This window comes from Rhamphochromis longiceps, linkage group LG20 (genome assembly GCF_057381845.1).
Source record: "Rhamphochromis longiceps isolate RC_006_pf linkage group LG20, R_longiceps_female_GT1.1, whole genome shotgun sequence".
NCBI lineage: Eukaryota > Metazoa > Chordata > Actinopteri > Cichliformes > Cichlidae > Rhamphochromis > Rhamphochromis longiceps.
This window is the reverse complement of record NC_140576.1, coordinates 31,616,754-31,635,420: the sequence shown is the minus strand read 5'-3', so window position 1 is coordinate 31,635,420 and position 18,667 is coordinate 31,616,754.

Sequence of the window (18,667 nt, the reverse complement as noted above, 5' to 3'; positions counted from 1 at the left end):
GGGTAATCAAATACAGACTTTTTCAATCCATTACTCATGGCCCTGTTTGGAACAAGCTGTGATTTGTTTGATTGGAGCATAACTCAATTCATATTGAAAGAACAGGTTGCACAAAACTGTCTGGAAGACATTTTGCCTGTTTTATGTAGAGAAAGATGATAGATTAACCCATTTTGTACAGTGAAGCTTGGTTATTACATACAGTACAATTCTATCAGTCATGTTTCACTTTAGGACACATATTGACTGACTAAGCCTGGCTCCTGATTCTGTAACAGAAAAAAACAAAAAGAAAATAGAAAGAGTTTGTAGCTCCGATTATAAATATTTAGAAAGTAAATGAGAATTGCAAGGACTGTAAATATACGTAGCCCAATTCATCATGTATGATATTAATTTCTTGAACTTTGAAAACTTTGTAGAAAATTTAATTACTTTTTTATTGTCTGTCAAAAGCACAAATATGTGTAGTAGGAAAATATTGATACTTGCTTGGTTATGTTTCATACTTAGCTCAGTTCCTCCAAGCTGTTTAATTCAATAAAAAGATACAGTGCTTATCAAAATGCTCATAACTCAGAAATAGTCTAAGAACTAAAACTTAAAAATTAAAACAACAGAATTCAAATTCTGGATCTTATATAGCATAAAGCTGTGTGAAACTGCTCCAACTTTTCAGTGGTATCAGTCCGGGCACTTTTCCACCCCGTATGAGAAATCAAAGCACATATTCAATTCAGTTCAATTTTATTTACACGGCACCAAATCACAACAATAGTTGCCTTGATGCACTTTATATTGTAAGGTAGACCTACAATAACACATAAAGAGAAAAACCCAACAATCATATGACCCCCTATGAGCAAGCACTTTGGTGACAGTGGGAAGGAAAAACTTGCTTTTAACAGGAAGAAACCTCCAGCAGAACCAGGCTCAGGGAGCGGCGGCCATCTGCCATGACCGATATCATTGGTATCAATGGTCTTTAGGGTGTGGCTACTAAAGGCAAACCACAAGTCAATTTACATTAATTTTTACATTTGGTTTGGTTTATAAATAAGAAACCAAGTAGATTCAAAGCCCAAAATGGATAAAGAAGTTAATAACTGAAACCATGATTGTGTGATATATAATGTCTGCTTTTAATCAATGCATCTACATGGAGGCTGGGTAGATACAAACATGCTTTAAAGCATGGCTGATTAGAAATAGAGGGCAGTAATTTGTGAAATAGCACAAAGCTTAACTGTTATAAGATCAGTTCAGTGAGCAAATCAAATAGTGGTCAGGTGGACGAGTGTTCACATTGCTGGGGAAGAGACGCCCAATGTGGGGGGATGGCTGACTGCAGGGCTGCTGCTTGACCGTTTGCTGATCAAAGTGCTCACATGCCGCGATTTCATACCAAGTTGGAAGGTTTCAAAGGGCCCTCTTGTGATGCCTTTAATTCTTTCACCCTCTAGCAATATTTGAAATATCACGAGGGAACGTGGCATCATGTCAACTCTACTGAAACTGAAACATTCTGCCTTCTCTCTTGCTCGCACATGCAATCAGCTTAACTGGAGAGTCAAAAATGTAACAGGAAACAACCGGATTAAAAAATTTAACTGTCAGTCATATGCATGTGGTGCCAAATAATTCTGTTCCATGGTAAAGTCTTAGGTTTTTTTGTTGCAGAATTTAATATTCATAACATAAAAAATAATTCTTCTATTGTCAAGAAGGCAATAGATCAGTGTGAAGGTGACATTAAAACTCATAATGGTCTAATTCAAGCTCAAATGATTGCATTCTGTGTTCCCATTTTAGCTTCCAGGTGTATATTTAGTTTTACTCTTAATTGCAGAGTGGCAAGAATGAATCCTCAAACTTGGATTTGTGTGTCAGTTGAACTATGTCCATTATGTCCATCTATCCTGCTGCTTACTTTTCACCATCCACTTGTTACTGGGTACCAGATACATACTCAAAAGGCTCTGGGGAATATTGCAATGCAATCAGCAAATGCACACATTCACACTCTTACACAAAGAAACCACATTCGCACAAGTGGCCGATTACATCAGTAATAGCTCACTGATGAAGCCTCAGCTACCATGTTGTGATGAAGGGCTCGCTTTTTTACTCTATGCTGAGGAGAAATATTTCACACAGGAAGTGAGCAGAAGAGAAAAAGAAGCAAAATGAAAATTAAATCTGACACTATCATGCCCTGTTTGGGTTTTAGCCAACAAATTGCAGCTATTTGGAGGCAGTGAGAGTGAGCTCTCAGTGAGTTTAGTTTGAAGAGGTTTCATATTTGTTATGTTTTCTGTCTCCTCTCCATGAAAAACAACCAATCCAGAGGTTCAGTAGAAGATAATGTGTCCGATCTTCGGCACAAACGTATGTCTGTCACTGGAGGACTTTTCTGAACTTGTCGGTATTTGTCAGCAGATATCAAAATGCAATTAATTTCCACAGATATGCACTCGCAGGAGACATGGTAATTGCAAGCTCCTCTAATATGCTTGCCGAGTGAAGCATTGTATGAAAATATTTAGCGTTATTGTCATTATTTTGTCCTTGCTTGGAGGCATTCCATGAGATTCAGCTTTGTGCTGTAATCTAAAGCATCACATGGCAACAAATCATGGACATGTCATCCATCAGTATGGAACACGGCTCTCCAAAAGGAGCATAAGCGAGAAAGTGACAAAAGTACAGATGGTCCTTCTTTCAACACATCAGTGCCACAACTGAGCTGTCAGACAAGATGAATAATGATGATATGAAAAACAATTAAGTAATGTGTGCCTACAGCAGTAATTTACATTCCTGCTTAGCCGCAAGGTGAGCAAAATCCAAAACGCCTAACAAAATAGGCAGGCTTCCAATCTGTTGCAGTATGGTTTTCTCGTGTACACACCTAGCTGCCAACATGTACATGAATCCTCAAAGACACGCACATGCAACATGGAGGCTGGGTGAGAGAGAAAAAGAGCACAAGAGAGAGGAAGAATTATCCCCTTACAATAGAAAGCATTTCCATTAGATGGTGGACTGTTTTAATAAGATGCTTATCAGAATTTGAATCTCAGGAAATTGCTGGCTATTTATTTTACTGGGGCTGCTCACTTCGCCTCAGCTCTTGATAAACCATTTTGTTTTAATTAGACACATTTCCACACTCCACCAGGGATGACCTCTTATTATTGTGAAGTGGGTCTGCTTAGCAGTGTAAGCAGTCAGGAACAAGCTCCTCCATGCATCTCAATCATTCCTCATCCATGCTCATCTCAGGGGCCCGGGACCAAATCAAAGGAGTCACTATTAAGCAGAACCAAATTGTTTAATGCAGTAATCTCCTGCATATTTTTCATTCCTCCATTTGCAATTGGAAATGAGACATGGTGAAAAATATGATGCGTTGTTTTGCATACTAACGAGGGACCTTGAATATTCTTATCCTTCACGGTTATGGGGGATAGGATATGTTCTGCAACAACGAGAAACACATTTTCTGACTCATGAGTGTGAGACAATCTCTTTATCTGTTGTATCTCTAAAGGAGAGGAAGAAAATCCTGACAACTGGCTGCGCTGGGTTGGATTACTGTTCCACCTTAGCTCACTGTTTGATACTGGCGATTTCCAGTCCCGAGGAGCAAGCTTGCAGAAATGAAACACGAGTTGATGTTTTATAAGCCCTGTGAAACAGAGAAAGAACAACATATTCAGACAGCATGCAGCATCTGCTACTTCCTGCTTTGCACCAATATATAAAAGTTGACTTATACTAAGCTACCAGATGTATGTGGGTGAGAAGGAAAACACAGCCAGATATGCTATCAAAATATTGTCGAATAACAGGCAATCTGACATTTTCTTCTGGATTTGAGACAGAAATCACAAGGCTCTTTGACAGAAAGAGTCTGTGCTCTCCTTGTGTATCACCTAATTTCTTTTGGTTACTTCAAACATAACAGACAAGTAAAGGAAAATGGGAGATAGAGGACAAAGCAATTACTGTATATCCACCAGTACATGCCATCATGGCTGATCTCATGACAGGGTGAGAGCCGTGCGATAGAGGATGAGACTGATGAGAGCTTACTAGGGGCTTCAGACCTGCCCTGCTCCAGAAAGGGAATTAGGTCTGCCTGCCTGTCTGTAAGATATCATAGAATCACACAGACACCTTAATCCAACCTGGCCTTTTCACGTGGGACTCTAACCAGTCATCCAGATATGAAATGTAAATGGGGGATTGACGGTGTCAATAGGGAAATGCCAGCATAACATCTGACAGTCTTTTACACCTTCATTTTTATTCTGCGTCACACAAGTACAAAGAAAGAAAGAAAGTAAGCCAATAATAACATGTACCTCAGGCAGTTACATACAAATGCACAAGCAAATGGTACATATTCATCACCAGTAATTACATGATATATTTGCATGAACAATCAATTGTATTTTTGCAGCACAACTTCTTCTGTTGTTGCAGTGTATCCTAAAATCTGTGATGGTGCTGCATTCAATTTCATGTTCACGTGGGCAGAGTAGGAAGACAAACATTAACAGGATGGCATTTAACTGCTTACAGCAGCTCCTGTAATCATTCTCTCCTTTGCTAAATTAAAAGTCATTTGAAATTAATTAATTCAAAGTTTTCATTTTTTTAATCATGAATTATTCACTAAATATGAAATAACTGTCAAAGACTAGTAAATTTATCCCGTGGGAGTTTTGAATTGTCATAAATACAAATGTACATTATTTGGCAACCTGTCCAGGGTGTACCCCATTTGTTGAACTATGGTACCAGGGATAGCTGACTCCCAAATATAAATATGAATCGAGTTCAGAGATACAGTGAGTAAACACATTGCCATGACTCAAATAACTGAAAATTATTTCATTTACAGAAAAAAATCATTTTTAAATCAATCTTTTCAAAAATGTAATGTGACATTTTCTAAATGTAATAAACAATGAAAATGTGTCTTTAAAAAGAAATACAAGGGACATATTCAAGTTGAAGATCTTCGCTGACATCCCCTATGTAATTTGTTGTGAACAAAATGTAACAGCAAGATTCAAAAATCACACCAAAAATCAAAGCTTGTTCAAGAATGAAAATTAATCTTTAAAAGGATTGAGTCTCTATATTTGGATCCTTCAATCTTTATTAGACAATCAAAGATGAAGTCACTGAAATGTCACTTCTAACCCCGGAAATGCAATGTGTGCTGGTTTGTCTGTGAAACCGCATCGCTGATGTGCTTTTGTTCCATGCTTTGCATGGCTTCTGATCGCACCAGGATTGTTTCAGAGGTAGAGTGCTTAGTGTGCAAAAGGTCTTTTATTTTGAAATTTGATTCACTGTGCTATTCCTGTCTGAATTTAGCCTTTTTCATCTTCTTTGTGCAGCTTGACAGCACTGATCCGGCACTATTTTAGCAATGTGGAGTAGAGAGAAGGTGTATTTCTGGGGTAATACAAGCAAATGAAAAATTAAGCCATAAAGGAAGTACCAGAGACTAGAGTTTCCAGAAAAGCCATTTGAGGCTGGTTCCAAACTTCAGACCATATAGTTCTCTATGTGGAAACAGTGTTGCCCAGTTTTCCTGCAGGCATATCACAGCTTGGTATAAAAGGTTTCTGCTTCAGGACAGCTGCAGTAGGGTTGGATTTTAGGATACGTCACTCTCTGAAGGCTTTGTTAAGTCTTATAATTTTGTGTGTTATTAAAGACGTGACTTTTAATGCCAGTAGTCAGTTTCCAGGCAGTTTGTTGTTCATTTTAGCAGGAAGTATATTTTGTTTCAAGTATGTTTTTTTTTTTTCATAAAAATACAGTAAGGGTCCCATTTACAATGACTATTATGAATTATACAGTCTTATCATTCTGTTTCCTTTTCTTCCTCGTCTATGCCATGTCCTTTGTTTTTTTTTTCTTTCTGCTTGTGTATGTGTGTGTGCATGTGTGGACGTGTATGATAGTCAGAGAGTGCATCAGGATTTCCTCCCCAGGGACCTGTGACCAGCCAAACCCTCCTAAGATCCTTAGTAATGCTACTATTTTTGTGCAGCCTGCCCAGCATTTGCCCTGTGTTGCACACCAAACATCGCTGATGGCAGAGACTCTAAAGCTTGATTTCCAAAGACAACTCCAGCAGCACAGCTCGCTACTCTTGTTTTGAGGCTTTTCTGTTCTTTTTTTATGAGGAAAATGTGTTGCAAATTGGTATGGTTACAGGAAATGGCAAATGGAAACAAAAGGTAGCTGTCTTACCTACCAAACCACCTAAGAAAGCTTTCTTTTGTGTGTCTTATCTCTAAAGATACAACCAATAGGTTTTTTTTTTTAATCTAAATGATACTTTTTTGTTATCTTACAGTAATTTTTTGTTTTGGCAGTCACAGTTTTATCTACTTGTCTTATTATGTGAGCACATCAAATATAGTGCTCAAAAAATTAGGTGAGTGCTTAAATCAAATATAAGATATTGATCAATGAAAAGTTGAAAATCTAGACTACATACACTGTGCAATTTATTGAGGATAAAATTATATTATATATATCAAATATATATAATTATATATTTGGCAGAAACCAAAATCATCAACCATTTGAGGGCTAGAGTCAAAGTCAAATCGAAAAGCTTGTTCAAGTGTTCCTTTAATTTTTTTTTAGGTGTTTATGATCAACACAAAATATAGAGGGGACAGCTTGCTTCAGTTCGTTACTTGGAACACAAAGGGAATGAATGATGCTGTAAAAAAGAGGTAACTGTCCAAAAATTAAGGGCAGTCGTAGCATTTATTGAAGTATATCATTTTACTTCAATATAAGCCTTTTGTTTGAGCCCAAATCTTGTCTGACTGCCAGGTTAGGTATGTGCTTATGGAGGTTAAATTTGAAATTTTAAAGTGTCCTACTTATGTTAAAAGCTAAATAGGCCCCTAAAGAAAGGATGGTCAGTTTTGAGCTTTAGGATCATCATTTCCTAATTTAAATTCAAAATCACTTGACTGTGAGACCTGCAGAGACCTTAATTGTGTCCTAAATAGCAGACTGGATAAGCAGTACATCAAGAAAAATGAATCTTCTCATAACTCCACTTTTTCATCAGTTGTACTCAAAGATTGATTATTTTCTAAAAGACTAAATAATTTTGCCACATATGTGCTACTGTGGTTATAAAGCAATTGTCTTTTGTGGGCTCATTACTTTAGCTTTAAGACATTGGAGTGGCATTACTATTTCACATTACTGCATCCCTTCAAAACAACAAATGGATTTGAGCCTAAATGGACGGTGCGTCCTCTGTCACTGGGGCTTATTGCATACAAATAATGGATGATGTGGTTAAATGATTTGATTTGATTTGATATACCTTTATTAGTCCCACAAGGGGAAATTTCATAAGGCTGCTGACCTATTGCACGCAATGGCGGTGCGATCTTACCCTCCGACCATACATACATTACACAAAACATCACATGGGGAAGACAGGTCAGAGAGGTTTAACAATGGAAAATGCACCACATGAGGAAAGATAAGGAGAAAAAAAATAACTCCACTCAGACTGAGCTCCAACAGGGAGATCAGTTTGAGAACAGAAAAAAACACCTCTGCACATAGCACATGAAAAAAAAACTCTTAAAACACCAAAGAAACACATGACAAGCAACAGGGGTGGGTAAAGGCCGATTTAGACAGTACATCCGGGCCTGCAGCCTGTGCGCTGGTCTCCTTGATCCACCGTCAGCATCGGAAGGGAACAAGCGTCGAAGGCGTTTGGAAAGGGAGAGGGGATGAGTGTGTGCACATCAGTGTATATGTATGTGTGTGCGTGTCCAGAGTTCAGCTGAGACAGTTTCCTTCGCCCTGCTAGGCTAAGTAAACAGTCTTCCAGCCAACCCAGGTGGCCTTGCATGGAATGGGAAGGAACAGTCTAAACACAGTCGTTATCAGGGTGTTTTTGTTAGGCTCCAGCTTGCGACCGCAGCTTGCGACCGCAGCTTGCGACCGCAGCTTGCGACCGCAGCTGGCGCCGAGAGGGTATCCGCATGAAATGATGGTGCTTTTTACTTTAGTGGGAACAGCTCATATGAATTTCAAAGCAGTTCTACAGTCCAACACTGGTCTCTCAATCTCCTGTTGGAGAGCCGCGAGCTTCGCCATACTTGCGTTCTGTGATGTTGTCATTCTTGTGCTCAAGGAGCCTATTCTGAGAACTCACAACAGTGAGCCTCCCCAAGATGTCATCCAATTTGCGCTCAGAGATGTTATTCCGAGCTAGCCCTTCCGAGATGTAATCCAGTCTGCACTCAGAGATCTTATTCTGAGTATTCACAGCAGCCGTAGCCTTTCCAAGATCTTATCCGTGCTGCACTCAATGAGCCCATTTTGAGAAACTCATGCCTCTTCCCATCGTTTCAATCCCAGCGGGCAGCCTTGTGGAGGTTTGAACAGCCGATTCCGCTTTCTTAACCCTCTGATGCATAGTGGTCACTGGAGTGGACAGCTACTAAAACGTACATATCTCTTTAATGCATTGGTTTCTATGGTGGAACTGCATATTAGCCTCTAGAGTGCTCTCTGCTGCCATGCTCCATTGAGGTCAATTCAGTGTTCAGTTAGTGCAACTGCAAGTAAATTTCCTCTGAATCAAAGATGGCAGACAAACTGTCACCCCTGCCGACCACTGCTGGCATATCCTGTCAATCCTTCTATGCTAAAAGAGCCCAACAGGTAAAAAAAAATATGATGATATGCAGTAACATCTAGGGAAGGATATTATCTGTTTGGAATAAGAAATTGTTATGTCTAATATGTAGAAAACTACGATTAACCATGTGTCCACTGTAGTGGACATCATGCATTACCCACTATATTTTTTTAACATAAGTCATAAATTGTCTCACTGTTTTTTGGGACTGTTTTGGTTATAAGTAAGCATATAATTGTTACATTTATAAGCTACTCATTTAAAATATATATTTCTGTGCAGATCAGCTGTAGTTTGAGTTACTATAATAATTATTTTATCATATTTTGTAGACTTCAAATGCAGCAAAGAATAAGGCAGCGTACAGAATAGTCCAGGAAATTCCATCCAGCTCCAGTGATGATGATTTCATTGATGAGTGCAGTGATGATGAGTTCAGTGATAAGTCCAGTGATGATGAGAGTGGCTGCCAGAGCAGAACAGAGACATAGGAACTACAGACAGCCTAGGTGTGATGAACACAGAAGTGTTTGGAGATGCAGAGACTAAGATGTCAGTTTGTGTTTTCTTCCAGCATGCTACTAAGGGCTTGGTAATACTGTCCTGCATCGTTATAGAACTGTGTAGACTCAAAAATGTTTCTCTTGTTGGAGATAGTTTGCCATATTCAGGTGTAGGATTCACAGCTAGGACTGTTGATTGGTTTTGTTATTTACGTCTAAACATTGGGGCCTTATGAGTTGAAAGTTCCAAAAAAATTGCTGAGATGTTTTTCAAAGGATACAAGCAAACAAGTGTTTGTATATTTACAATAGAACACAAGGTAATTAATTTTTATAGTAAATTCACAGTATTTCATGCTAAGTGCTCAGGCGCATGTAGTCCACTGGAGTGGACAAGTTTATAACTTTATAAAAAAACATATTTTTGGGAAAAAAAGAGTTGAACATTTTTTTTCATGTCCTGAGAAGAATAAAAGCACTTAAGAAAAAAATCTTGACCAAGGCTTTCATAATTCATGCATCAGAGGGTTAATTCTTCGATAAGTCAGGGCCAAGCCAGCTCCGATCAGCCAGAACCCTGTTACCATGGTTCCAAATAGGTAGATATCTTCAGCACTCAGGCTCACCCAAGCCCAAACTTCTCGTTGAGAAAGGGGTGTCAATTGCGTTTAGGGACCAGTTGATCCAATTCATAATTCCTCTTTTAGGTTTTAGAGAACAGACTGTGAAAGAGTGTTCCAGGGAAAAATAATACAAAAAACACGAGACTAGACAAAGACATAAGACGCTAAGCAGGGAAGCTAAGGGAGAGGAGAAGAGGAGGAGAGGAGAAAAGTGCGACCGCCTTCGTCAAGAGCAAGAGCAGTATGATAAATGATAAATGGTTATTTATCATTTTAGTGCTATATTCAGGGGTTAGAGTAGCCCAGAAAGAGTCCAGATGTCGGTAAATTGTGGTCGAAAAAGGCATAAAGGGAGGAACGTGCTGTGGTAATTTAAAATGCAAAGTTTCTAACAGCAAACAAAAAAACTGTTTCTATGCACTTGCCATACAGTGTGTCTGCTAGCTAAAGGTATAGATGCTGTATTTCCCAGAATGACAGATAACTTCACTCAGAGATGGAAAATGATATAAGAAAGAGGGGACAGGAGATGATGGAGAGAGGCTATATTTAAAGGCAAGGTCTGCTCAGTGGCATTTGATAAAATGGAAATTTAAGGCTTACATGTAATGTACTCAATTTTCAATCAAATATTGGATCTCTATGTGATGTATTTTGGTAAATTATGTATTTTTACGTTGCAAAATTTCCTGCAAAATAGGATGGAATACTAAGCAGTTTATTGCAGGATAAACAGTTTTTCATACTGTGGTGAATTTACACTAATGCACTATGCTGGACTGACGCAGAGAGCGCCAGTGTTCTTGGTTAATGTTAGGCTAAATCAACGGTAGCAGAGATTAATCTGAATTTAAACTAATGATGCTTAGATTCATTCTCTCAATGCAACAGTATAAACAGGCAACAGAAAATGGAGCTGTAGTTTTTAATAATTTTCACAGCTTATTTCTGCATAACATATTCAACCTGAGTACATTTATTAGAACTAGAATTTAAATTGAACACTTGTATTCTCATGTACTTATATTATTTTATTATTGTATTAATATAGCACAAGGTTCAAGGAATTTCTGGATTGCATGGCAGTACGTGAGTTTTATTCCAGGATTGACCATTTAGCATTTAATTTATTGTTACATATTAATTAATGCTATTTTTTAGTGTGGTGTACACTAACCTAATCAGACTTTATTCAATCATCAACAACGCAGTGCTATATATTGCTATAAGGCAGATAGAGCAAAACCTCACTGCATGCATTTATGCCATATATGCTGTAATGATGAATTTTCAACATTCGTGAGTGATGAAAGCTTGCGTCCTATTGCTAGTCAACGCCCCCTCTTCCAGCCATGTGTTCATGTGAATGATGGCTGAACCCTGCTATGTTAAATCATAACTGGATTCTGCTACTGCCGTCACCCACCTCTGTGCCCAGAAGGCTAATGAAGTTTGAATAAGTTGTGTGACAGGAGAATTAAATATAATTCCTATTGGTTTGAATGATGTGTACAAAGGTAGTCATGCATGGATCAGAGGACGAAGATTAAGCTACAATCTCAAACATATATGCTAGTGTGAAATTGAACAGCTTTTTCATTTTGGAGCACTGCTGCTTTAGTGTCTTTTTTTTGTAGTGTTTTTTTTTTGTTGTTGATGGTTGTGGCTAATTACCAATTCCATTCACAGTGGTAAATTAGAATGTCACTAATTTTTTTAAAAAGCGGTTGTTAGAGACACCCGGTGTGTCTCTTTGTGACTTGTTACAGCTCTGTAAAATGGCAGTTAAATTTTTATGGGGCATGTCAACACATGGGCTGGATTGGCAGCAGAGTATGAGACAATGACCAAGTTCAGCTGGATACCAGCTGAAGTCTTCTCAGCCAAACAGCGCCATTACATAAGAGAAACTAAGAGAATGGGCATTTAATTGGTCCTTTTATTGCAGTGTAAATCCGAGCAGTGAACTATGGTTCATCTGATGCACTAGTTAGCTGAAATAATTTTATGTGGAGCAGATGGAGACGCATGTTAGAAGAGATTCTGTGCACTTATTATTTTTTTCAAAAAAAAACTCGTGTTCAGGTTTCAACAAGATATTGACGGAGACTGTTTTGAATCATACGAGGATCAGTAAAATTGGGATTCATGCATCTGCTCGCCATCATTTCCTTTCACGCTAGCTATAGGGGTGGGTGATGATTCTCTCTCTCTGTCTTTTCAATGGTTAAAACAGCTTTCAAATCATGTTTCCAGCATACTAAGATTTATGTGACTGTTTTTCTGCTATGACAGATACAGGATGAGCTCAAGTTTTCTCAGTGTGGAAACTGATAAATGTGTGCAAATGTGTATTTTTGGTGATGGGGGGGGGGGGATCATTCTGAAAAGTCTTCCGGATAGTTTTTACAGCAGGGCAGTGTTCGATTTCTCTGCAATTCTTTGCTGACAGACAGAATAAGCTGCCAGTCAGCCAGTCCATCCTGTCCACCTGCAGAAGTGTTGATTTGCCTGTAAGCCGCCCAAGGCTGATTGATTCCTGAATGAAAGCTTCAGGTGCATGATTGACACCACATGATTACTGTTCACACATGGCTGATTTTTGCCAGACCTTGCAGGCCTCATCATGTTATGACCATAGATAGGAAAGCAGGATTCATTAAGATAGTGTACACACCTTCCGGATGGGACACAACTACATTTTTTACGTACATTTTCAAGAGCCAGAGCAGATGTTTCTTTGTTTGTTACTTTTAGATTCACTAAAGAAAGTCATTGTGAAATCCATAAAACGACATTCCTAATGTAGCATGTAGAGTTAATGGAGCCACGATCCAATGAGACATTTCTGGAAAAAAAAAGAAGAAAACACATTTCTCTACAGCTTGAGATCTAAAGTTGAACCCATATGTTTAGCGTTTTTGTAGTGCACATAAAATCATGTGTGTTTTGTCATGGATAAAAGACTAAGCACTACACATCTCTTGACAGTGAAGTAAATTATCCATTTCTAATGTCCCATTGCACCTTCTGCCCCCTGTGGAGTAGGTAGAACTAGATAATAATTGAATCACTCACAGCAATTACGATGGCATGCCCTTGGCTATGCAGTAGGACAGCATCATGATTATATAGTGTATCACACACTCCCACACGAGTACACTCTATAAGCCACACACACGTGTGCAAAATGCTCTACTTGCTAACACCTCTGTGTCTTGGCTCTAACACACAAGGACACTCTTCACTTTCAAAGTCTAACCTTTAAACCGGTAACAGTATGATTTCAAGATGACTGCTCTTTGCAAGAGCTTTGAGTAAAGCGCTTTTGATGCTTGTTGTTCTTGCCTTTTAGGTTTTGAATTTCATCCCTAAATACAGTAGGTATCTATGGCTCAAAAATGTTGTACCCAACACAGATATCAGGGCAGAAACATGAAAGTCAAAGCTAGTTTTGTCTCAGACTAGTGCAGCCATATTGGCTAAAACTCTCTGTCTCTTCATTTAACCCTACCCGTCAGCCAGTCAGCTAGACTTCCCCAATCACCTAGAGTTTTAAGGTTGCCAAGCAACAACTGCTCATGAATGCTGTACACAGGCCGAACGGCTGTCCCTGTTCTGCTTGTTCACACAGATGTGACCAGCTGGGAAGAGCAGAGGCTGGAGGCAAACACATTTCTAATAGAAGTGAAAGACTGTGTGTGGCCCTAGTCTCACTATGCTCAGAAGAGATGCACAGGGAGAAAAGCTATGATATTTGTAGTTAAAGTAATTTTCTGGTTTAAAATGACCTTTATAGCCCAAGTAGCATAGTGGACAAAATATGTTCTTGCTACAACTATTCTAAAGCACTTCTAGTGCACAAATACTTGAAAGCACTTTTAAAAAGGACCGTCCAATTTATCTGAGCCTTTTATCTTTAATGAAGAAACCGTTCCCTTTAAATTACCATACGGTTTTATCCATAACAAACACATAATGCATTAAGTAAAGTAAATTAGCATAATTGTTTGGGCAATTACACTAAAAGTGTAGCGTGAGTGTTTTTTCAAGAGCACACGATCTTGTTTTAGAAGATTGAATTTACTAATTCAGTTATGGCCCACTATACTTAGTAGTGGCTTTGACCGTCGCTAAAGAACAAGGGGCAGGACAGGGTGTCACAAACACTCAACCATTATATACCACATTTCCTGACATTCAGAGGACATTAGGCACTGACATGTACCATGCAATAAATAGTATCTTGAGTTAAAAAGCCACTGAATAACCTTTGTTTGAACTGTGCATGGAACACTTAAGACAGTGCTCAGACTGCATGTGGTTTTTTATTTCCTTTTAACAAGGAAGTAGAGGAAGTTTCATAAACACTTTTGTGACACGGTGAGATAGGATTTCTTTGGTTGTTCAGTAATAAATTTGTCGTAAAGTGGTTGCAGCCCTGTGAGAGTCTTCTGGAGTTAAGACACAAAGAGCTGTGAGATGACTTCAGGTTTCTTTTGTTTCCTTGAGTGTGTATGTGTGAGTGGAAATGTGCATGGGTAGGAGAGCAAGCTAATTGTTTGTCTTGGCCTCTAGCTGCAAACTTGGCTTCATCTTTGCTTTATTCAGTGTGAATCCCAAATCCCTTAATCAATCCTTTAGATTGCCCTCGCCTTTTAGACAATTAAAGTGCTTACACGTTCATATTCATCAGACTTTCAAAGTTAAAACTTCATTTATGCTACAGACTTACACTGTTGTTTCAGGCCAAACATATGAAACCAATAATAAAGGAATTAGTCAGAATATACGACACCCCTCCAACTAGAATTGACGACAGTCCCTGTGTAAAGTGAAAATTGCCAAAAAGCTAAAGATCATGTTTGACTTCCAGCCATCCATATTTGATTTCCTTGCAGTAAAATACAGAAGCAGAGGTACTATTAGTTATAACTGAGGCTGGTGTTGAAAAAGCAGACAGTTGGTGCATCCTGAAAATCCATAACAGCAAAAGTATCACAGACTATAAGAAAATCTTTGGCATTTGGCTTTTTAAAGCAATCAATCACAACACAAGTAGCATGCATTTCCCCAGTGTCCTCTTTATTCTTTTCTGATCACATAATATGTTTTATGTTATATGTTTGACTACCGATACTAAATTGGCTGTACCAAAATAACACATGTAGATTGGTCTTTGCTCCAAACATTTTCACATCACTAGTCACAGATACTGTTTCCCATTTAGCATCTTGCTCTTCTGCATAGGTGGTGTGCAAGTGTGTGACTAACCTCTTCTGACCTCTGCCCTTCACGGTTCATGTGACTTATATCGACTCCGAGGATGACTGCCCCTGCTAACTGCACATCAGTATGTCTGCTCGCACAAAGGCCGGCTTGCTGTTATCAAAAGTCAGATCTAGCTCTGACTACAATCTATTTCCATCCACACTCCGCGTCTCCTTTGCCACCTCATGACAGCAGGTTTTCCAGCTCATTTCACTTGAGATAGCCATATCACGCCAAAGACGGGGACATCTCTGCAGTGACCCGCCCTCAGTCAGCAATGCTTCATTTGATTGAGTTCTGTAGCACCGCAAACAAGGAAGAGCCGGTGACATGATGTATCCTTACAAACATAAGCCGGGGAGATGCTACTTTAAGGCACTGAGGTCTAAAGGGCATGTCAGGGATAAGTGTTTTGCTTGATGAGCTTTTAAAAGTCAGTCTGGGTCCAAATCTCTTGAAAGCCTCATTTAGCTCTGGTCCTCCCTCTAAAATGGCAATTTGATTTGTCCGCTGGTAAATGTGCTATAGAGCGTCCTTAATGTAATTTGAAGGCAGGTGGGGTGTTATTGGAGACACAGGGGTAGAAATGATTTTAAGTAGAACTTCACAACTGATTCAAAAGCTGGAGTAATTCATTGTTCACTCCTTGCTGGCAAAGGAAGAATTGAGGGCATCTTGAGCTGATCAGCGTCACCTCTGATGGGACCAACAAAAAGCAGCAGCCTTTGGCTATATCTGGTCAAACAGAAGGACTTTGTTAGCAGCACCATAATAAACTGAATGCAGTCAGGCTCTGGGCTCTAAATAAATTTCCTGGCTTGGTAACTCAGTTGCTCAACTGCTACTACACCAGAGTCACAGGGTCTGAAAACAAAGAGATCCAAACAAGTGTGATGATGTTTTAAGCCTGCCGGGGCTCAACTTTACATTTTTAGATGCTGTAGTGCCATTTTTTGGAGCATTTCAAGTTGTGTCATTACATCCGTTATATCCCAAATTTTAATAATATATATGTATAAAGTCCATAGTTACTACATAAATTTCTAATAAGTGCAGTAATCTACAAAGAAATTGCACTGTTTTTGTTTATTTTGACGCATTTTTCTAGGGGGAGCTAAGCTGCACACACTAACAAAAGACAAAGACTTTCACAATAAGACAGGAAACAAGAATTACTAAACCAGATGCAGACATGACACTGAACAGAAACTGCAACACACATGAGAACCCAAAACCTAACTGATCCCTCACCAAGAATAACAGAGACAGATCTATAATGATAATAATAAACAAAGCACCAGAACATCAGAAAACAATCCATAATGCAAAAATAAACCAAAACATAATAAACTCAAAATACTGGGTCCAATGGACCCAGAACCGTGACACAACTGCTTCTAACTGTTTCTAACTGCAGGAAATTTATTTTGAGTGTCTTCATAATTTCATTTTTGAGATCTGCTAATTTTTCTAAACTGCAGCAAAAACAAAAATAGATATTATTGTGCACAATTTGCAAAAAAAAAGAAAAAAAAAGAAAAAAGCATGTGCATGAAAATAAACTATTTCCAACTGTGCAGTCAAAGTTCTAAATATCCCAGAAACCCTACAAATTACAAATGTAGCAGAGTTGGAAAAAGTACAGACATTCTGTACTTTATCGGAAGTACAAATACTGCTACTAAAAAATACTTTAGTAAAAGTTGATGTACTGATTCAACTTCTTTACTCAAGTAAAAGCTAAAAAGAACACGCTCTGAAATGTACTCAAAGTACAAAAAAAAAAAGTAGCTCTTTGGAGGGGGTTTCTATTTTTATGCAAAGCTAACTGAACTGTGTGCTATATTAATGTAATGATAAAATAATATCAGTAGATGGGAATACAAACTCTACTTTTTTAACATTCTAATTTTATTCTGCTTGAATCTAAAGAAAAAGAAGGAAAAAAAAACACTCTTTATTTTCTGTTGCCTACATTGTAGAGGGGGGCTCTCAGGAAAATATGTACAGTCAAAGGTGTTAATTTGGGATTCAGAATGTGGGGAAACCTTAAAATTGGTTGTAAATGTTCAGTGTGGGGAAAAGAATCAGAATAATTTCTTTTGAGAGCTCCAGTAAACTTTCTTAGTATGCAGGTTCTGATCAGCTGACCTGCAGCTCTTTGTGGATGTGCACAACTTGATTCAACCAGATGTCAGCAGATGTTTCATGAGTTTCCACTACACTGACAGTACACTGTTTATGCTATCTTTTTTCTAACTGGTATAAAGTTGGTATGAAGGTGGAATTCACTCAATGAATCTCAGCATCATCAACTAAAATTCACATGAATCTCTGGTACATTAGATGTAACCTAACTGACCATGAAACCACAGCCACTGTTTACTTTAAATTCATCACACTACAGCAAACTAACCTGTTTATCCTGCACTAACCTGCAGAGGATTTTTATGCAGACTTTAAATAGCAGAGTTAGTCTGCCTCAGTATGATTTGCATGTTTCACAATATGAACAAAAACATGATGTCACATGTACAGCTCCACTATCTCACTTAAAAACATGAGGACTTACATGTAAGCTTTAAATAAGGAGTCCTTACCTTTTAATCCAACTTCTCTTCTTCCTCTCCTGTCCTCTTTCTTATCTTTCTCCATCTCTCTAACACACTTCTAGTCTTCACTGACCAGATTTCTGGTTTGCTCAAGTAGAGATCTCCATAGACCACAAGTGGAAGTTCATCAGATGTAGTTGAGTGTGTGTTCCTCAACGGTTAAACATGGCTTAGAGATACTTGCACTAACCTTAGCCAGCCATTTTTAAAGACTGGGAAACAACAACTGGTGGAGTAATGACCACATTGATTGAGAAACAACCTAGTGCTTCTTGGTGTCATTATCTTAATGATTCACATGCATTTTGCCAATCTAGTGTATTATTCGTATATTTAGTGTGATGCAGTGAAGAAAGAAGGAACCTAATACTAACACTAACACTAATTACATAGTGTTTAACATTTCTGGTTCTTCTTTAAAGCTTTTATAATGACTTTAAAAAGATACATAGATACTTAGAAATTACTGGGGACATTGAAGGCCATCATTTCGGACAGTTAAAATAAAAAAGCTTAGTGATAAAAAAAAAAGGCTTAGTGATAGTGATGTTTAAGTGATGTAATAATGGTGTGGCTTGTTAATAGCTTACTGTACAATTACAGTAAGAATTACATTAGATGCTTTAGATTTGAGTAAATTAGATTTAGGCTTCAGGCATGAAGTAAGTCATTTTGTGGAGATCATGTTGCAGAATGCAAAACATGCCAGAACCATAGATAGATAGATAGAGAGATAGAGAGATAGATCTATCTATCTATCCATCCTTCCATAAGTAAAAACTCTTGTGAAGAACACTTGACCTTCAAGGAACCAAGGTTATAATCCAGAGCACAGCTGGTGAAAGAGGCTGACAGTTTATTCACTGAATTAATGACACAAGTCAAGGTCAAGTGCCAACTGATTATGTGCTCCATATGCAGCCAGGGAGAAAA